General features: G+C 37.9%; 2 pseudogenes; one reads left to right on the forward strand and one right to left on the reverse strand.

The window, feature by feature from the left end:
* The window catches only part of LOC118620707, a 68,591-nt pseudogene extending 47,329 nt beyond the window's left edge, over nt 1-21,262 (forward strand).
* Nucleotides 21,263-22,341: 1,079 nt separating this feature from the next.
* LOC118621844 lies at nt 22,342-22,814 on the reverse strand (annotated as a pseudogene).
* Between the last annotated feature and the right edge of the window lie 321 nt (nt 22,815-23,135).

A 23,135-nucleotide genomic window follows, 5' to 3' on the forward strand; every position in this document is an offset into this window, starting at 1 on the left:
ATGCCCCTTCCACCTGACAAGCTCATTTTACTTCTTACACTAAGAATTCATTTGGGGAATGGCCATAGATGTCCCGGACTTTCTTTCTCCATATAACTAGAGCGAGAATTCAATGTCATTTAAGCAAACTTTATGCCATTTCTTCTCCTCTATCAATGATATTCTCCCTTGTTCTAAATCACATCAGAAAGGTCTTGTAAATGTAGAGACATCCTGTCCTCATTCTTGATAAGGAATCAAACATCAAACAGGCACTTGCCCAAATATAGACTCTATTTGGGTTGCTAACTTATGAACATGCTCTATTATTATAAACAATAGAAAGAGTATTTCTCTGACTCATATTTGATTTGAGGGAAAAGAAAAGAGGGCAAAGGAAAGTGGGAGGGAGGAGGGAGTTAAGGAAAGAATAACTAGCCTTATACGTGTCGATTTTGTCCTCATTTCTGGGGGTCATAGGAGGTGGACTTCAGTCCAGAGGACTCCTTGCTTATGTATGCTCTAAGACAGATAGCCAGGAGAACAGAGCAGCACTGGAAATAACTCACTGGGTCACTATAATGGGGTCTGAAATTCTTTGTTTTGATTTTTTCCTCTGTGCTTTTCAAGTGATTATATTTTGTCACTTGGACTACAGTGTTTATAAAGGGCATTTAATAACTATTCCAATGAGGCATTATTTAGGCAAGCTCTTTCATACATGTATGGCACTTCTCCTGAATACTATTAACTGTCTCATCTTACATTCATCAGTCAATAAATACTTGTTAATTACCTACTTGGGATGGTACAACTATGTTTGACACTGTGCAAGCAGTGATGAAAAGAGATAAGCATTTAAACATGTAAAATAACTATGTGAGTACACACTAAGCTGAATGCTAAGCATCAAGTCAGTAAGGGAGGATGGACAGAGCTACTTCGAGAATGCACCATTTACAGTTAGAATGAAGTGGTAAGTCATGTGAGGACGTGCCGGGAGAACGTTTCCAGCAAAGAGAATCGCTTTGTGCTGCTCCTGAGAGAAGGAAGGATGTGTGTGACGGACTGAAATAAGGCACTGAAGCTTGTGCACAGTAAGCAAGGTGGAGAAGGGAGATTGCGTCGACAAGGTTGTCAGGAGCTTTTATTCAGGGTCTTTACATCACTGGAGGTACCATGGTTATTGCTCTCAGTGCAGTGGAAAGCCATGGAAGACCTTTAAACAGGAGGTAAAATGATCTGATTTAGTTGTTTTGTTTTTTTTGTCGTTTTTTTTTAAGAGCACTTAGACTGCTATTTGAAATACATATTGGAGAGAGTTAGAGAAAAGTGGGAAACCAATCGGGAAGTTATATGAATGTTCCTCATGAGAGGAGGTGGTTCCCTAGGTCTTATTTGGTGGCAATGAAGGTAAGGAAAAATTACCAATACTGAGTAGAATCAAGGAAGAATTTCTGGTTTCTGGTTGGTGATTGATTGTGCGGATTCCTAGGATGGGTAATCCTGGAGTAGAAGTCAGGGGGATGGGTGGAGAGATCAGAGTTCAGTCTTAGTAACTAAGTATGAGGTGACTTTGACATTACGTGAAGCTGTCAAAAGTTAAGTTGACCTCATAAATAGAAGCTTGTGATAAAGATAAAAATTTAAGACACATTAGCATGTAAATATCACTTAAAAGAAATGGGACGGCCCTGGCCAGTGTTGCTCAGTTGGTTGGGCATTGTCCTATGCACCGAAAGGTTGCCGGTTTGATTCCCAGCCAGGACACATGCCCACTAGGTGATGTGTAGGAGGCAATCGATTGATGTTTTGCTCTCACTTCGATGCTTCTTTCTCTTCCTCCTCTCTTCCTCTCTCTCTAGAAATCAATTTTTTAAAATCTTTATAAAGAGAAAGAAATGGGGATGGACAAGATTGAGCAGGCAGAGTGTATATGGAATAAAAAGCAGCTCAAAAAACTGAGCACCAAGGAACTGAGCAACGTAAAAACTTGAATGGTTAGGTATCAGACCAGGGAAGATAAGCTAACAAAGGAATGGAAAAGGAATTGTCAGAGAGAGCAAAAGAAAGCCAAAAGGAAAAGTATATGCTTCAAGGAGAATGGAATGGTGAAATTCAAATGTGTGTGTGTCAAATGTTCCAAACAGTTAAGATAAGGACAGAAAGGTGTTCCTTGCACTTGGCAGCAGGGAGTTTGTGACCGTGACAGAAGCACATTCAGAGGAATGATGGCTGAGATCCTTTTTAAGATGGTAAGTATTGATCATATTTGTATAATAAAAATAATCTAGTAGATAAAATATGATAATGCAAAAGTGAGGGAAAATATATAAAAGAGTAAAGTTATCTTGAAGGCAAGAAAGTCTCAGATTGACTCGGGGCACAGGTGGTCTTGGGTAGGAGGAAGGACATCCCTGTAAGTAGTGTGGGCAAAGGAGAGTGAAGGCACCCTTACATTTCTGAGTTTGCTGACAGAACACCTTTTGGAGCTCCATTGGAAGGCTTCTACTTTCTTAAAAACAATGAAATAAAGTCATCTGTTGAGGTCGGGGAGAATGAGGGGAGGTACAAGGAGCAAATAAGGATGTAAAATCACCATGGAAACCAGTGAAGATTGGTGTGTCCACAACAAAACAACCCAAGAATTCAATAAATGATTTTCTTCCCAATTGCTGTTGTTTGAGAAGAAAATAGTTTTAAATAGTACCCATGGAAAATCCAGCACAAAGTGTTTGTTCAAAATCAATTAAGGCGTATAGGACTTTTTTCTATAACTCTACAGTATAAGAACCAGGATACCCATAGTCCCTTGAAGGACCATAATGAGAATCGTAATGAGAATGGGAAGTGTACTGCTGCCCTTTTTCAGTTGAAAAAAAATTTAATAGCACTCTTTTTCAACATGTCTTTAAATTGCTTCATATACTGTCATTCTTACTTGATTTTTAAGAAGAATTCTATATATTAAAATTATAAAATAATTCATAGTTACTGTAACATTTTAACAAATAAAAAATAGAAATTTTAAGCTCACCCCAGTGCTGTTTTCCTGGGGAGCCAACATAGTCAGTTTGGTATGAACCCACACTCACTATGTTTATCCAAGCATGCACAGATTTTGCTGGTTTGTTTTTACTTTTGTTCTCCTAGTACTGCAATCACACAAATCATTGGTTCCACAACATATTAGTCCATTAACATGTGATTTTCCAGGTCAATACTTATAAACTTAAAACTATTTTTAATAATTGCCTAGTGTCCTATAGCTTACGCCTCCCATGTTTTATTTAACTATTGCTCCTCTAATGAAAAATTAGCTTATTAATTAAAACAGTGCTGCAAAAAAATATTCTCAACTCTATATCATTGCATACAGGTCCACCTTTAATATTTGTTGGCCAGAGAAAAGAGTACAAATTGGGGTCACATATTATGTTTAAATACTTAAAGGTATTAATTAAGCTAATAAGTTGTTATATAAAATAAATTCTATCTTCCTACTTTGACAAATATACACTCATAATGACATGGAAGACCAACTTGAAATTTCCAGTTCTCAGATGTCTTGGTCCCTGGTCATTTGCCGGCCACTTGCCCCAGTTCTCAGTTCACTCTGGGGATGGTCCTGTAATAGATTTGCCCTGCTGTCACATGGGAACACCCCAGTTCTAACATTCACTCCACCTGCACTCTTCTTATAGGCTCTCTTCCTGCAAACAGCCTCCAGGTGGCCATTCCTTGAGCCTACACTTGCCTAGAGAACAAACAAAAAAAGGCCCTTTCGGAACCTGGAAACGGACTTGTGTCATTTAGCAGAGAATTCTGAGACCTGAGTATTTGGAATCTGATCGAGAGTGGGGGTAGGAGATCATAGGCTCTAGGCATGATTTCTTGACCCAATAACTATCCACTTCTTAGGAAAGAAAAGCAAGAGTGAGCCCTCTTAAGGACAAGACCAGGAGCAGGGCCCCTATGATTTGAATTTAAGGGAGGTACTAATTGCATAGTCATGCGTTCATTTCTGTAAGATGGATCCCTAGAAGTAAAATTGATGGATTAAAAGATATTTTTTAAAATTTGGAATAATCCTATCTAATGTACCAAGTATTACTAGCTATTTATATTCAACTGACAATGAATAAGATAGTTTTTTCCTTTAAAAATGATATATTTTTCCTAATATTTTGCTGAGCTAATGGGTAAAAAAATAATACTTCATTGTTCGCATTCATATTTTCCTGAGTAATAGTGAGCTTTATATATATGTTATTTTATGAATTGCCTGTTTCATATTCTGTCTTTCTTTAGAGAATTATTATTTTTATATTTTAGTCAATAATTTTTAATCTTTCACTTTGTACTCTATTAATTTCAAAATTTATCTTTTCTGAGTCTGTTCTCCAAAATTATTTTAGTTTTATTAATTTTAGTATGTTTCTGGTTACTTAAGATTTTCACTGTTTCAATCTTTGCTTTTTAATTAAAGCTTTTATTTATTTTTATTTTTTTTACTTTTCCTTATCAATTTTATTTTTTTCCTTTTTTAAAATTAATTAATTTACTTTTGTTACAGATGTTTCTCCTTTTTCCCCCACTGATTCCCCCTTTCCCCTCCCTCCCCGCCCTGTCCCCAGGTTTGTTGTCCATGTCCATTGTTCATGCATGTAAGTTCTGTGATTTATCTCTCCCCCACCACCCCCTCTTCTGGGGATTGTCAGTCTGTACCCCACTTCCACGTCTCTGGGACTACCCCATTCCTCATACTGTTGTATTCATTATATTCCACAAATAAGTGAGATCATGTGATATTTGTCTTTCTCTGCTTGGCTTGTTTTGCTGAGGATAATACTTTCCAGGTCCCTCCATGTTGTCTCGAAGGATAAGAGATCTTTCTTTCTTACAGCTGCATAGTACTTCATTGTGTATATGTACCACTGCTTTTTTATCCATTCGTCTACTGATGGACATTTGGGCTGTTTCCAGATCTTAGATATTATAAATAGTGCTGCTATGAACATGGGGGTACATATATTTTTTCTGATGGGTGTTTCAGGCTTCTTAGGGTATATTCCTAGAAGTGAGATTACTGGATCAAATGGAAGTTCAATTTTTAATTTTTCGAGGTAACACCATATTGTTTTCCATAGTGGCTGCACCAGTCTGCATTCCCACCAGCAGTGTACTAGAGTCCCCTTTTCTACACACCCTAACCAATACTTGTTGTTTGATGATTTGTTGATGGCGGCCATTCTGACAGGTGTGAGGTGATACCTCATTTTGTTTTAATTTGCATCTCTCTGATGATTAGTGATGCTGAGCATTTCTTCATATGTCTCTTAGCCATTTGTATGTCCTTTTTGGAGAGGTGTATATTTAGTTTTCTGTCCATTTTTTAATTGGGTTCTTTGTGTTCCTTTTGTTGAGCTGTATGAGCACTCTATATATATTGGAAATTAACCCCTTATCTGATGTATCATTGGTACATAGACTGGGTTGCCTTTCCATTTTGGTGGTTGTTTCTTTTGCTGTGCAGAAGCTTTTGAGTTTGATGTAAAAAAAATGAAACTAGACCATCAACATACACCATACACAAGAATAAACTAAAAATGGATAGAAGACTTAAATGTGACTCATGAATCCATAAAAATTCTAGAAGAAAATGTAGGCAACAAAATTTCAAACATCATACACAGCAGAATTTGCACTGATACAACACCTAAGCCAACAAAAACAAAGGAGAAAATGAACACACGGGACTACATCAAACTAATTAAAGCTTTTAAAGTCATACATTTTAGTCTAAGAACAAGATTTAGCTATATAACATTGATAGTCAAACAAATTATTCATATTTTAATTTCTTTAATTTTCTGTTTATTTTTCTAATCCTGGAATTTAACTTTAAAGGGGTTAATCTTGCCCTGGCTGATTTTGCTCATTGGTTAGTGTCAACCCACAGACTGAAAGGTTGCAAGTTCTATTCCAGATCTAGGGCATGTACCTGGTTTACAGGTTCAATCCCTAGCCCCTGCCAGGGTTCCTTTAGGAGACAACTAATCCATGTGTCTCTCTCACATCAATATTTCTCTTTCTCTCCTTCCCTCTCTTCCATTCTATTTAAAAGTCAATGGAGCCCTGGTCAGTTTGTCTCAGCGGTTAGAGTGTTGGTCTCCGGACCAGAGAGTTCCACGTTCGGTTCCCACTAGGGGCATGTACCTCGGTTGCAATTTGTCCCCAGCCCCTGTTGGGTCATTGGGTGGCAACCAGTCAATGTGTCTCTCTCACATTGATGTTCCTCTCTCTCTCTTCCTTTCTCCCTCCCTCCCTCCCTCTCACTCTATCTGAAGATAAATGCAAAAATATCCTCAGGTAAGGATTTAAAAAAAAAAGTCAATGGAAAAATATCCTCAGGTGGGAATTAACAAATATTAAATAAATAAATACATAAATAAATACATAAATAAATACATAAAGAGGTAAATCTTTTCTAACTTGTTCATTTTGTATTAATTGAACTATAATCAGGTACTATGCCTTATAAAAGTCCTACTTTTGGGAATTTATCATGATGCTTTTTGTGATAGAGCACCTAATCAAATTTATTAAATATGCCATTGGCAAAAGATCCCATATGGACTATGAACAGAAAATGAGTGTTTCTGTGCATGAAATACTAAATGTGTAGATAGCAGAAAAATAAGCATAGAAGACTATTATTCCAAGAAAAGATCACTGAGGATATAAAAATTGGGTTTATGACATAAAGATTAACTTAAAAGCATAATAAAATTAAGAACCAATAAGCAGCAATCAAAGTAGCATCTAAGACTTTAGCATGTAAATCCAGTCGGAAAAGGGGTCTATTCATCAGTAAACACAAACAAGCAGGGCTCTGGCATTAGGGAGATTGAGTTTAGGAATCAAGGATTCTCCCAGTAGAAAAATTAGATTCCTGAGACAGAAAACCCAGCTACCAACATATAAGTCAGCATAGCTCCACGCAGGAAGACAGACTTGATTCTGAGTTAGTAGCTGGAAGCTTCTTATGTCTTTCCCATTTATAGCACAGTTGTTCCCAAAAAAATAGCAGAAATAGCACAATCTTAGTCTCACTTCCTTGTTTGATACTATTTTAACATTTTTATCTTTTAAAGGTATTATGTTTACTCATACTGCAATACTTTTAGTATGTTCTTTCCCTCATATATGTAGCATAATTTTTGATAGTAACTGTGTTTACCAGAACAACTGTTAATCTTTCATTGTAATTTCAAACTATGAGAGAAGAAAATAAGGACTAGGAAAATCAGTCGGTCACATAGGCAGGGAACACCCCTGAATGAAAACAACTGAAGAACAGACTGTATATAGCAACCACAATTTCTAAAATACATAGCTTTAAGTTCAGATAGATCTAGATTTCAATATCATCTGTCACTTTGGGTATATTTCTTGACCCAGACATCTCCTGTCAATATTTGGCTAGTGGCAAGGGACCATCTGCTGCGGCACAGATGATTAAAAATATACTTCTTGCTTCTCCTCCATGTAGTATACTGAGCACTCATTAAATTGTACTTCTATTGGATGATTTCTTTTTAAAAAAAAATATTTTTTAAATTTATGTTTTAGGGAGAAAGAGAGAGAGAAACATTGACGTGAGAGAGAAACATCCATTGGCTGCCTCCTGCACGCCCCCTACAGGAGATTGAGCCCACAACCCAGGCATGTGCCCTGACTGGGAATCAAACCAGGACCTCTCAGTCCATGGGACAATGTTCAGTCCACTGAGCCACACCAGCTGGGCAAGGTGTTTTCTTGGTTCAATATACTAACCTCTACATAAAGCAATGGAGCTTATAAACAATCTTCAGTAGCTCAGGGGTCTTCAAATTGCTCAATATAATTCTGAAGAACCTAGAGCAGGATTTCTCATCCTTGGCACTAATGACATGTTTTCTGGGACTGTCCTGTGTTTTGTGGAATATTTAGCAGCATCCCTGGTCTCTACTCTGATGTCAAGGTAGCACTTTACCTCCACTTGTGACAACCAAAAATGTCTTCAGAAATTGTAAATTGTCCCCTTGAGTGGCACAGTTGGGAACCACTGACCTAGAGACACAACAGAAATGGCAATTCAGTTTTCCTCCATTGATAGAGTGAAGATATTGTGCTATTGTGAAGTGAAGGTTTTTGGAATATATTTATCCTTGATTAAATGAACAGTAAGTCTTATTCAGAGAAGACATATTTCCTATTTTTCCATATATTTTTACTACAGTAGATTGAACATGCCCTGAATTTAAGAAAGTATAATGACTAGCCAAAATAAATTAATTCCCTCCAGAATTATCTTAGAACAACCAGACAAAATACTTTAACAGATTATACCTAACCAAAACTTTAATTAATGTATGTTCATCTATTAAAGTTTATTGAAATTCATCCTAGTCTCAGAATTGGGGAGAAATATTTTGATGTTTCTTTAAAAAACTGAGATACCCTTGGATGCCATGTCACCATTTAGGAAATTGCTAATTCTATCTTCTTATAATTCTTGTAGATGAAAATGATGAAGGATCCATTATGGCTCTTCAGGAGAAAACAGTAGTATACAATGAATACATACCTTGAGGATATTTAGAAAGAAAATATAGCAAGTCAATCAATTAATGATTCCAGCTAACTTTTCCTTTGTGTTGGACATTGCAGTTAATTTAGGGGCAAATGTCAAGAACAGACCAGTTATAGTCACTGATGTTAAAAACACAGCTAAAGCTGATGGAATTTCAATCATAAAAAAAAAAAATTGTACTATAATTTGATATTTTAGTAAGTAGCAAATAATAAAATTAATTTACTGTCTTTAATAAGTAAAACAGGCCTTTAGATACTGAAATTGACCCAGAAACTCCAAGAGGAAATTTCTTTTTCTTTTTTAAAGACAAATAGATTAATTACATTGGGCAATAAAACCAAGAGGCTAAAAGAAGCATAACAAACAATTAATGGTAGTGGGGTAGTGCTATCCAATATTGTATGCTTGTGATTTTTTTCTCTCAGGTGATGATTCAATCAAGCAATATTTCAAGCCAGATAAACCCTTCTCTGAAGTATTGAAGGTATTCATAAGGTTTTTTATAACATCTTAATCTTTAGATGAAATGTGTTCTATCTATGTAGAGGGTGTTATTACTTTTAATCCCAAAGCTTCAGCAAATGATCACAGAGAGTCCATCAGTTTTCACAATGTCAGTGTCAAGTCAGATGAGAGAAAGAATTAATAACAAGCTGAAGAGAAGATATGTCAGAAGTTGTTTCTAACTTAAAAATTGCTTTATGGATTTATCATAGTCTGACAACCAATGTGCAGCTTTGACAGGTGTTTTTAATGCTAAGTGTGGACAGCTGAGTGATAATAGTAAGTTAACTGTATCTGCATCGTTTTAGTACCTGTTGAAGGAACACACCATATTCTTCCATATAAACTTTAATCAAAATGAAAGTTTCTAATGTATTTCTTGATAATACATTTCTTTTTCTAAAAACCTTCATTTTTTGAGATAATGCAAAAATCTCAGATGCATAATAAAATAACATTTGATGAATTGCTGATATTGGAAGTACCTGGAGTGATTTCTATTTTCAAGAAGGTAAACTGGCAATATTCACAGCTAAAACAAATATTAATTATAGGTGTATTAATTTTCCTAAATGTGAACATCCCACCAACAAAGCTTTTAGAATATAATATACAATAATGTTTTTATTACTTCAGGGAGGGAAGAATTTTTCAAACAAGACAGAAAGAGCATTAAGCATAAAGGAAAACTGATAAATTCTACTTCAATTAACACAAAACTTTTATTTATCAAAAGACGCCAAAAGGAGCTTACAGACAATAAGAAAAGGCATTTGCAAGTCATAATTACAAAAAAGCTCACATAAATAATATATAAAGAACATCTATGCTTCTATAAACCAATACAAAAAGACAGAAATCCAACATAAAAGGGCATTTTACATTCACTGAAATTTAAATGATAAATGAACATATGCAAAGATACTCATTGGCAGTTTCTAAGTTCAGCATCTCTCCTTCTCCTCAGTCTTCTCCTCTTCCTGTGTCATCCTCCTCCCTTCCTCTTTCCTCTCCCTCTTCTCCTTCCTTATTTTCTTTTCCCCTTCTCCTCCACAGCCGCCTTCTCTCCCTTCTCCAACCCCTTCTCTCATCTTCCTCTCCCTTTTCTTTCCCTCCTCCCACCTCCTGCTTCCTCCTCCTCTTCTCCTCTAGGTCACTCACTCTCCCTTCTGCTTTTCTGGACCATCGAATTCTTCTGTAACCAATCCTCTATTTGAAATACTACGAGAGATTTTGTTTTCTACATTTTTCTCATAAGTCGGAGAATTCTAATCATGTTGGGAACCAATATGAAATCACATACATTTTTGTTAAAATTATAAATAAAGATGACATTCTTTTGTTGCCTTGATTCCGGTTTTGATACAACAGACATTTACTGAATAATTGTGACAGGGTTGACTCCCTGATATGTTATATAATAAGCAAATAAAGACTTGAACTAAAGAAAAGTGAGAAAAAAAAAAAAAAAAACCTGAGCAAATGGTAAATGACAACTATTCTAAGCCTTAACTTCTTCACCAATAGTGTGAGAATAACTACAAGAACACACAGGAGCCTTATGAGGATTTAGTTTATTATAACAACATCATTCCAGAAGATTCTCACATTTCCTCCTTATGCTTTTCTACATATTATTCCATCTCTCTCAGATGCCATTCCTTTCTTCCACTCTATTCTCCTACATGCCAAGCTTCTGTTTATTTTTAAAGGCTCATCTCAGGAATCATTTATTCAAGTAAGATTTCGTCAGTTTCTCTGGGCAGGTTAAGGTGTTCTTTGGATTCTTCTAACACTCTTTTCTTACCTTTTTCTCTTATAGGTCTTAAAAGTCTCATTTTCAATATCTACCTATGTATCTATCTTTGGAACCATGTCTTGTTTACCTCTTTCTTACCATGCCTTTCACATTGCCTGGTATGTTAGCAATCACTGTTACCTGAATCAATGAATAGAGTGTTAGCACATAAAAACCTCCTACATTCTTGATAAAAGTATCAAGGAAAGCTAGAAAAATATCAGAGCTAATAAAAAACTCAATGAGTTTAAAGTCCTAGAGAAGTATAGTAGTAGTATCAGGACAGATAAGATAATAGTGAAAATGTCAAGATTCCAGAGATTACCATCAGAATGACTTTAACTTTTTCCCAAAGATTTCCCAAGAGCTACAAATGATATCTTTTTTTGAATAGAAAATTGTTTCACAGCAGAACACCAACACCCACAGGGAAAACTTGACAGGCTCCAAAGCCCACAGTGATAGCCAAAATGGTGAAACACAGAAACAGAAGCCAAATGAAAGAGCAAGGGACCTCCACCGAAGATGAGATCAATGTGGAGCAATTAGGCATGTTAACAGAGCTAGAATTCAAAGCCATGATCTTGAGGAAGCTGAACAGCATGAGTAAGGACATAGAGACACTGAAAATAAGCCAATTGGAAATTAAAAACCAACAAGAAGAGATAAGAAAAATGACATATCAGAAATGAAAAACACATTGGAAGGTTTAAAAAGCAGAGTAGAGGAAACTGAGGACCGGATCAGTGAATTAGAAGACAGGGTAGAAAAAATCAAGCAATCAGAAAAACAAAAGGAAAAAACTATTAAAAAACAGGAAGACAGCTTAAGAGAACTATGGGACAACTGGAAACATAATAATATTCGCATCATAGGAGTCCCCGAAGAAGAAGAAAAGGAGCAAGGGATAGAGAATATATTAAAAAAAAATAGTGAGAAAAAACTTCCCTAATTTGGTGAAGGAAGAAGGCATTCAAGTTCAAGAAGCACAGAGAGTCCCAAGTAAGAAGAACCCAAACAGGCCCACACCAAGACACATAGTAATTAAAATGCCACAAATTAAAGACAAAGAGAGAATCCTAAAAGCAGCAAGAGATAAGCAACAGGTTACCTACAAAGGGAACCCCATAAGGCTCTCAGCTGACTTCTCACAAGAAACACTACAGGCCAGAAGAGAATGGCATGAAGTAATCAAAGTCACGAAAAACAAGAATCTGAATCCAAGACTACTCTACCCAGCAAGGCTATCATTCAAAATAGAAGATCAAATAAAGAGCTTCCCAGACAAAAAAAGGCTAAGGGAATACATTAGCACCAAACCAGCACTGCAAGACATGTTAAAAGGACTGCTGTAATTAGCAGTAGAAATGGGAAGAAAAATGGAACCAAACTAAACAAAAATGGCAATAAATAAGTACATATCAATAATCACCTTAAACGTAAATGGATTGAATGCTCCCATAAAAAGACACAGAGTAGCTGATTGGATAAGAAAGCATGACTCATCTATATGTTGTTCACAAGAGACCCACCTCTCAACAAAAGACTCACATAGGTTGAAAGTGAAGGGATGGAAAAAAATTTTCCAAGCAAATGGAAAGCAAAAAAAGCTGGGGTAGCAATTCTCATATCTGATAAAATAGATTTCAAAATGAAGACCATAACTAGAGACAAAGACGGCCACTACATAATATTGAAAGGATCTATCCAACAGGAAGATATAACCTTGATAAACATATATGCACCCAATATAGGAGCACCAAAATATATTAAAAATCTTCTGGAGGACTTCCAAGGAGAAATCGACAACAATACAATCATAGCAGAGGACTTCAACACCCCGTTGACAGCACTGGATAGATCCTCTAGGCAAAAAATTAGCAAGGAAACAGAGACTCTAAATGAAGCACTAGACCAAATGGATTTAATAGATATCTACAGAGAATTACACCCCAAAACTACAGAATACACATTCTTCTCAAGTGCACATGGGACATTCTCAAAGATAGACCACATGATAGGACACAAACTAAATCTCACAAGTTCAAGAAGATTGAAATCATATCAAGCATCTTCTCAGATCACAATGGCATGAAACTAGAAATCAATTGCAACAAGAACATGCAAAGACATTTCAACACATGGAGGCTAAATAGCATGTTATTAAACAATGAATGGGTCACCGAGGAGATCAAGGAAGAAATTAAAAACTTCCTGGAAACCAATGAAAATGAACACACAACAACACAAAATCTATGGGATGCAGCGAAAGCAGTTCTGAGAGGAAGTTCATAGCACTACAGGCCTACCTCAAAAAACAAGAAAAATTTCTAATTGACTGTCTAACCTCACAACTTAAAGAATTAGAAAGCAAACAAAAAGAAAACCCCAGAGCAAGTCGAAGGAAGGAAATAGTAAAGATCAGAGCAGAAATAAATGACATAGAGACCAAAAAAACAATCCAAAGGATCAATGAAACAAAGAGCTGGTTTTTCGAAAAGATAAACAAGATTGATGGACCCTTAGCTAGACTCACCAAGAAACAAAGAGAGAGAACCCAAATACACAAAATCAGAAATGAAAGAGGAGAAGTAACAACCAACACCACGGAAATACAAAGGATCATTAACAACTGCTATGAACAATTATATGGCAACAAATTCGACAATCTCAGCGAAATGGACAAATTTCTAGAAACACATAGTCTCCCAAAACTATTCCCGGAAGAGATAGAAAACTTGAACAGACCAATAACAACTAAGGAAATTGAAGAGGTAATCAAGACTCTCCCAGCAAACAAAAGCCCAGGCCCAGATGGCTTCACGGGGAGTTTTACGGAAAATTAAAAAAAGAATTAACACCCATTCTCCTCAAACTACTTCAAAAATTTTAAGAAAAAGGAAGACTTCCAAACACGTTCTATGAGACCAGCATAATTCTAATTCCAAAACCAGAAAAAGACACTATGAAGAAAGAAAACTACAGGCCAATATCCCTGATGAATATAGACGCCAAAATCCTGAAAAAAAATATTAGCAAATCGGATCCAGAAATACATCAAAAAAATTATTTACCATGACCAAGTGGGATTCATTCCAGGGATGCAAGGCTGGTACAACATTCACAAATCAATACACTTGATACACCACATAAACAAAATGAAGAATAAAAACCACATGATCATATCAATAGATGCTGAAAAAGCATTTGACAAAATCCAGCATCCATTTCTGATAAAAACACTCAGCAATGCAGGAATAGAGGGATCATATCTCGACATAATAAAGGCTATATATGAAAGACCTACAGCCAACATCATACTCAATGGACAGAAACTAAAAACATTTTCATTAAGAACAGGAACAAGACAGGGATGTCCACTTTCACCACTCTTATTTAACATTGTACTGGAAGCCTTAGCAACAGCAATCAGACATGAAGAAAAAATAAAAGGGATCCAAATTGGAAAGGAGGAAGTGAAACTGTCATTATTTGCAGATGACATGATATTATACATAGAAAACCCTAAAGACTCCATTAAAAATCTACTAGACTTAATAAATGAATTTGGCAAAGTAGCAGGATACAAAATTAACGTCAAGAAATCAACGGCATTCTTGTACACCAATGATGAACTCACAGAAAGAGAAACTGAAAAAACAATCCCATTTACCATCGCTCCAAAAAAATTACGATACCTAGGAATAAACTTAACCAAAGAAGTAAAGGACCTATTTGCAGAAAACTACAGGACATTGAAAAAAGAAATAGAGGAAGATATAAAAAAGTGGAAGCACATACCCTGTTCATGGATTGGAAGAATTAACATCATTAAAATGTCCATACTACCCAAAGCAATCTATAGATTCAATGCAATCCCCACTAAAATACCAACGACATATTTCATAGAACTAGAACAAATACTTCAAAAGTTCATATGGAACCAAAAAAGACCCCAAATAGCCACAGCAATCTTGAAAAAGAAGAACAAAGTAGGTGGGATCACAATACCAGATATCAGGTTATACTACAAAGTGACTGTAACCAAAACATCCTGGTACTGGCACAAGAACAGGCATATAGACCAGTGGAACAGAACTGAAAACCCAGAAATGGACCCAAGGCAATACGCTCAATTAATATTTGACAACGGTGGCAAGAGCATACAGTGGAGTAAAGACAGCCTCTTTAATAAATGGTGTTGGGAAAATTGGACAGCTACATGCAAAAAAATGAAACTAGACCATCCACTTACACCATACACAAAAATAAACTCAAAATGGATAAAAGACTTAAATGTGACCCGTGAATCCATAAAAATTCTAGAAGAAAATGTAGGCAACAAAATTTCGGACATCATACGGAGCAGAATTTTCACTGATACATCACCTAAAACAACAGAAATAAAGGAGAAAATGAACACATGGGACTACATCAAACTAAAAAGCTTCTGCACAGCAAAAGAAACAATCATCAAAATGGAAAGGCAACCCACTGTATGGGAGAACATCATTGCCAATGATGTATCAGATAAGGGGTTAATTTCCGATATATACAGAGTGCTCATACAACTCCACAAAAGGAAGACAAAGAACCCAATTAAAAAATGGGCAGAGGAGCTGAATAGACACCTCTCCAAACAGGACATACAAATGGCCAAGAGACATATGAAGAAATGCTCAACATCACTAATCATCAGAGAGATGCAAATTAAAACAACAATGAGGTATCACCTCACACCTGTCAGAATGGCCGCCATCAACAAATCATCAAACAACAAGTGTTGGCGAGGGTGTGGAGAAAAGGGGACTCTAAAACACTGCTGGTGGGAATGCAGACTGGTGCAGCCGCTGTGGAAAACAATATGGTGCTACCTCAAAAAATTAAAAATTGAACTTCCATTTGACCCAGTGATCCCACTGCTGGGAATATACCCTAAGAAGCCTGAAACACCAATCAGGAAGAATATATGTACGCCCATGTTCATAGCAGCACTATTTACAATAGCTAAGATCTGGAAACAGCCCAAGTGTCCACCAGTAGACGAATGGATAAAAAAGCAGTGGTACATATACACAATGGAATACTATGCAGCGGTAAGAAAGAAAGATCTCTTATCCTTTGAGACGACATGGAGGGACCTGGAAAGTATTATCCTAAGTGAAAGAAGCCAAGCAGAAAAAGACAAATACCACATGATCTCACTTATATACGGAATATAATGAACATAACAGTCTGACGAATACAGTAGACCCAGACACATGGAAGTAGGGCACAGACTGACATCCCTCAGAAGAGGGGGTGGACGGGTGGGGGGGTGGGAAGAGATAAATCACAGAACTTATATGCATGTATGCATGACCAATGGACATGGACAACTAAGCCAGGGGCGGGGCGGAGGTGGGGTGGGGTGGGGGGTGCCAATGGGGTAAAAAGGTAAAATATCTGTAACAAAAAAATAAATAAAAAATTCATAGGAAAAAAAATAAAATCAATAAAGATAAATAAAAATAAATAAATAAATAAATAATGATGTTTGTATCTCGTAATAAAACATGATTTAATTATGAAAAAAAGAAAGAAAGAAAGAAAATTGTTTTAAGGGGACTTTTGCAGCATATTTACCTTAGGAGAGATTCTTCATTAATACTAGCTTGTAGTAACACATTTCTCATTTGTGAAAATCAGGACATGAGACTCAAAGGATTGGAAAGCATGATAAAAATGTCGAGAGAGTGCTAATAGCAGTTAACACAAACACTGATTTTTAGTTTACTATTATTTCTTATTAAAAAATAACTTAGTAGATTTTAAGAAAAATCTAGGTGGGCATATTTTGCTTAGGAAGACTATTTTAAACCTCTGTATTGTTTCCACTTTCTAAATAGCAGATCAAAATTGGGTATCTTTTAAAAATGTATCTTCAGGTCACCACTATATATCATTCTGTTTGGTTTGAAAGTTTTCTTTACCTATGCATCTGCCATCATTCCAGAAGTTTTCTTCATGCCAAATTCTCCAAATCAATGATGTTGCATAGAAATACATTGAAGCATAATGTCCAGTTCAAATTCTCATAGGTAATGGCAAAACTAGAAATTTTGAGTAAACATACACTTGCATGGAGAAGGCAGGAGGGGAGTGGGAGTGGGGAGGAGGGAGTCAAAGGGAGAAAAAGGGGAGACATCTGTAATACTTTCAACAATAAAGATTAAAAATCATACACTTGCATTGCTAGGAAAAGTTAGAAATTAAGAATTATGTGGAAAGAAGCTGAGCCTTAATTTTTTATTTCATTAAAGTTATAGACCACGTGAATTTCAAAAGGGAGCTCTCTAAAAGTTGGGCCAAAATAAGGCCTGTTTGAGTGCAGTCTGGGGTATAAAGCTTGAGCTTTAGAGTTCAATTCAAATCAATTAATATCCTAGATCAACCCCCCGATCATTTTGTGTCTTAACTTCCTAAAGCCTTCATTTCCACACATGCAAAGTACAATGATAATTCCCACCTAGCAAGGCTAGCACAGGGATCTAGTGTATGCAAAGCATTAGCACAGGGCTTGACACATAGTATCAGGGAACAAGACTATTGCTATCATTACTAATTACAGAAACTTCATTACAGGTGCCACACCAGGTTCTGACTGATAAAATGACTGGTTCTCAACTGGTTCTCAGTATCCTGTTTCCAAACTCTGGAATCCAGATTTTGTCTATTAGAAAAGTGTTCAGCTGCAAAAAAAAAAAAATTCTGCTTCACTCAGATTAAATAAGGTAAAATGTATTTTGCTGCATCTTAATTAAGTTCAGAGGTAGGAATGGTTAATTAAAATACACAACTTTGTCATCAAGGACTCAGGTTCTTTCCATCGCTTTATTCTAAAATAATGAGATCAATTCCATCCTATGGCGGGTTGTCTTTATGGTCTCAGAATGGATGCCAGAACCAATAGAGCAAATTGTCTTTACTCAAGTCAGGTAGGAAGAGAGTGACAGAGAGTGATCGATTGATTGATTCCAGGAACCCTAAGCAATTCTCTCCCTTTATGTCACTCTCTGTCCTCCTTTCTTCTCTTTCCTCATTTTCTTTCTTCCTCCCTCCCTCCCTCCCTCCCTCCCTCCCTCCCTCCCTCCCTCCCTTCCTTCCTTCCTTCCTTCCTTCCTTCCTTCCTTCCTTCCTTCCTTCCTTCCTTCTCCTTCTTCCCCTTTTCTCTTTTTTTTCTTTCTCTGTCTCTCATTCTTTCTTCAACAATTATTTATCAAGTATCTACCATAGGCCTGCCACAGTTCTAAGTCATAGGAATACACTAGTGCACAAAACAATAAAAATCCTCATGTAGCTTACATCCTCATGTAGCTTACATTCTAGCGAAGCCAAGTTGCACCCAAAACAAAACACACCAGAAGAATGAGATGACAATAGTTCAAGACTGACTGGCTGGGGTGAAATGGATGTTGAAGAGTCTACCACATTGGCCCAATATGTGTCAAAATATATTCTTGAGATCTTTTGTGGATATCAAACTTCAAGCATCTCAGAGTCTATGGTGGAAAAAATACCATGCCCTATTTCTAAATATCTACCTTATTTTCTGCTCTTTATTTGACCAAAAAAAAAAAAAGTTTTTTAGTGGGGTATAATACATAGTCAATATCTGTTTATTTTATGTTACAATATGTTGTTAGTAAAATTCAAGCTCATTTGCTTTCTTTGGTTGTCATTTTAAAATCCCAGACCTTGTATTTATCTTGGTTTATTATGTGAAAATAATTTAACTATATGATATACTATGATAGTAATCTTTAAATGCCCATTCCATTAAAATTTTATGTTGCACACAAGAGCTATAAGTCACCGCTGCTACAGCAAATCATTTCACAACTTTATCTAATGACAATGTCTGGTGGTGATTTTCAGTAAAATTGAGTCCCTCATAATACCTCAGAGTAAATGGATCCAAGCCAAGGACCGCTGATTCTACTTGTACTGTGGCTTTGCAATCGTGGACGAGCAGGGTTTAACCTCAAGTCCCACCCAACCCCAACTCCCGCCAGAGTAAAACAATACTCAGATAGCCCAGAACTAAACTATCATTTCTTAAAAGAATGGAGTATTTCATTTGTACACCTAGAGCACTTGAATGGTCTATGCTAAGTACACATGGAAAAACAAATTAAATTCCAGTAGAGATATTTTTTTCATGCTTTGTGGACCTTCTGGTCAAAGCTGAGGGAGCAGGAAGGAATCCAAAGGTTTCACATAATAATCTAATAAAACGTTATTGATTTTACTTTGAAACTTTAGTGAGTGATAAGCTTGTGCAATGTGTGACTCCTTCGCTGTCATTTGCTTTCTGTCACTGTCATATCACATTAAAAGTGATGGTGGGCCCTGGCCAGTTTGGCTTAGCAGTAGAGTGTCAGCCTGCAGACCAAAGAGTCACAGGTTCGATTCCGGCCAAGGGCACGTACCTCGGTTGAGGTTTGTCCTCAGCCCTGGTCGGGGTTGTGCGGGAGGCAAACAGTCGATGTGTCCCTCTCACATTGATGTTTCTCTCTCTCTGCCTTTTTCTTCCTCTCTCCCCTCCCCCACTCTATCTGAAGATAAATAGAAAAATATCCTCATGTGAGAATTAAAAAAGAAAAAAGTGATGGTGGAAGAAAACAGAACATAGCATGGTTAATACCATTTCTCTCTAAAATATCTACTATGTAATGGACCCCTCCTTTATATCATTAATCATTTGACCCTTATAGAAACCCTGATTGGTTAATACTATGAGCTCCAGCTTACAAATAAGAAGTCTCAGCTCACAGAAAGCAACAAATTTGCCCAAAGTGCTACACTATTTTCCAGTCTAGCATGCAGTGGCAAACATCAGAACCAAAGCCCGGATGTTAATTTAAAGAACAAACAGTATACCTTAAGAAAAAGAAAGTCCCCTTTGGGAAGGAAAATAATCACAATAATCATTCTACTTTTTTTGAAACTGAAAGCTAAAAATATAAACTCAGCAACAGATCCCTACAAGGCCAATGAGTATCAAAAAGAGGAAGAGGAGAATGATAAGGACAACAGTCTGGAGGAGGAGACATTCTCCCTCAAGTGGGATTAGGTGATGCCTCCCCCACCAGGGCATCCCCAGATCCACAGCCTTACCTGTCCCAAGGGGCTCCCATGGACACCCAAGCTCAGAGAGAGAGAGAGACACTGAGATGTTCTTCAAGTCTAGCTGCAACAAACTCATAGATTACACTCTAGGCAGAGACATGAATGCAGTGGTGGGCCTGTCCCGGCCAATCCACAAAAGTACCAAGACTCTAAAACAGCACAGGAACACACTGATTGACGGCCGAGGTCCAAGCACAGATGGAGGAGGGGTGGGGGCAAGGTGGTGGGAAGGAGAAGAGAACATTGAGCTCCCACCTCAAAAGCCAAAACAGACTCGAACAACATCCTAGCCGGCGCCTGCCTGAGGAGATGCCCACCACAGTGCTGCAGAGCGTGTGAGGCAGGGGGTGAACGTGAATTTTTACAAAGAGGCATTGTTAAGGCCTTTTCTGCTGTCCTGTTTCCGCTTAAGTACTTTACGTTGAACTGTGTCTGCCAGTTTGAATACCTGGCTCAGCACCTGGCAAGTGCCAACTGCATCCTTCTGATCCTGAAGTTCTTCAGTCAAACATCATGTCTTACATCACCGCCAAGAACAGCTCATCTGTCCTGGATGACCCTCCCTGCGCCACATGTGAGCTGCCAGGCTGACAGCTGAGAGTCTGGAAGCTGCTGACAATGACCTGCTATGCTGAAGGAACCTCTTTTCTTATATCAATCTGCTTTGGATCTTGAACAAACTGGCCAAATGGAAGCCTTCAGAGACGATGATGCTAGTGGTATCCGCCCACATCCTGAGGCAGGTCCTGAAGATAACACAGGCCATGATGCAGCACTACGTGTGGAAGATGCTCGAGGTGCAGACCTGGTATGTGGGGCAGCAGTGGCGAAAGATCAACACAAAGACAATGTCTGCCATCTACCAGAAAGGTGCATCATCAGCTGAGTGACGATTGAGTCTACCATGACAATCCTGATGGCCAGTCTTGGGGCTTCCAGGCAGAGGAGTGTGCCCTCTGTGCTAACATCTAGCACTTCAAAACCTGGTGCTGCAACCAGGCTCACAGAGACCCCGACTTCCTGCTTCTGGCCAACTCTCTGCAGAGTGTCCTGGGCCAGCAGGTGGACTTCCCTGAGGCTTCCAGATGAACACCAACCTCTGGTTAGAAAGGGAGGTCTTCTCCAAGCCCATTTCCTGCGAAGAGCTACGTTCTTGGGCAGGGGACTGAAGAGGAAAGGTAATGTCCAGGTGCAGTGATCCCAGCCCCCTCCAGGTGACAGCACAACCCCACTGTGCCCTCCAAGGCCAGCTCAGGACGTGCTGAGTCCAGATTTAGACTAGTTGATCCCAGCCTCCCACCTGAGCGCTGTCATCTGTAAACCTGGAATCCTCCCTTCCTTCACTCCTCCCTGCTCTTCTCTCTTGGACATAGATGCAGCTCATTTCTCATTCAGCCCAAGGCTGAATGGGAAAGTTGGGATGGGCTGGGAACCCAATACATCTGAATTTCAGGGGCCACACTGACCATTCTTGAGACATGCAAATCCTTGGAAGGTCAATTTGCCAAGGAAGAGGGTTAAGGATTAGGGCCAGGGTCAGGGCCAGAAAGTCAGAATCCTGGTTTTGCTTTTTGGGGGGTTCTTATGTCATCCCAGCCTCATGCTTAGTTTCATCCAGAAGCAATTGCTGAGGCTTCAGCAGCTGCCTCAGCACTTGGGTTTGGGGAAGGGGTGGGGTAGTAAGAAAAGCTAGAAGCATCATTCTCCTCTTGGTTTGGAAGGGTCTATAAATGTATCCGTATCGATCCGTGTGGATATCTTGTGTCATGTTGGAGTTTTTAAAGTATTTGTTTATTCTGTTTACATTAAAGGGAAGCAAAAACAATGAAAATAGAATAAGTGCACAGAGAGAGGTAGGATTTCCATAGGATGGTTTCCAAGGGCCCTTCCAGTTCTCACTTTCCCCTGAGTAGCAGGACTCTAACATACCCGGGAATACAGGTGATGAAACTGTATGACTAAATTTCCCCTAACAAAAAAATCATAATATTGTGTAAAAGTTCTTAAAATAAGCATTACTACAATTAACAAAATTCAGAAGTCAATTCTGGAAGAGCAATTAGTCTATTCCAGAGGCAAAGAAGCAATGCAAAAAAGAAAATCCTAAAAACGAAGAGATAACAGATGCAGCCCATAATGTGAGACTGGGAATTTAGCATTCAACTGAGTAAGAATAAAATTGATTTCTTTCTTTCTTTTTTTTCCAGTGTAAAATTTTTAAATTTAGAATTAGCCAGCTGGACTCAGTTTAGATGATCCCAATTTTATTGGCAACATCCAAAGCGTCATAGTCAGGAGCCCGTTGAACATATGCCTTCTTCTCGCCATCAGCCCGATCGGGGTGCTGACCTTGGCCACATCAACGTCATAGAGCTTCTTCACAGTCTGATCTGGTGTTTGTTGCCCTTGACATCCACAATGAACACAAGGGTATTGTTGTCTTCTATCTTCCTCATGGCTGACTCGGTAGTCAGGGGGAATTTGATGGCATAGTGGTCAAGCTTGTTTCTCCTGGGTACACTCTTCCGAGAATATTTAGGTTGCTTTTGGAGCCTCAGTGTCTTAGGCTGACAGCAAGTGGGTGACATGCGGATCTTCTTTTTTGTGTGTGTGACTGTGGACCCTTTCAGCACTGCTTTCTTTGCCTTCAAAGCCTTTGCTTTGGCATTGGCGTCGGCTTTAGGAGGGCAACATCTTCTTCGCCTTGGGCACCATCTTCATAAAAAAAAAAAATAAAGCTGAAATTGACACACCTAATCTCAAATTGACCTTTGTCTTAGCTCCATTTAACTATTGACTCCAACGCCATACATAACCTCATTTAACCTTTATTTCCCAATCACTTTGGGGATTGGGGTTTCAACATATGAATGAGGGGCTAAGGGACAGTAATTCAGACCATAGCAGGTCAGCAGAATCTATCCTATTATCCTAGCTACAAAATCAGAGCTGGAATCCAGAGTAGGAACTATTCTGTTAATTTAGGTAAATTCATACAGAAGACTCCATATGCAATTCACAGTCAAAATTTATCAAGCAGTT

The sequence above is a fragment of the Molossus molossus genome, unplaced genomic scaffold (assembly GCF_014108415.1).
Source record: "Molossus molossus isolate mMolMol1 unplaced genomic scaffold, mMolMol1.p scaffold_m16_p_8, whole genome shotgun sequence".
NCBI lineage: Eukaryota > Metazoa > Chordata > Mammalia > Chiroptera > Molossidae > Molossus > Molossus molossus.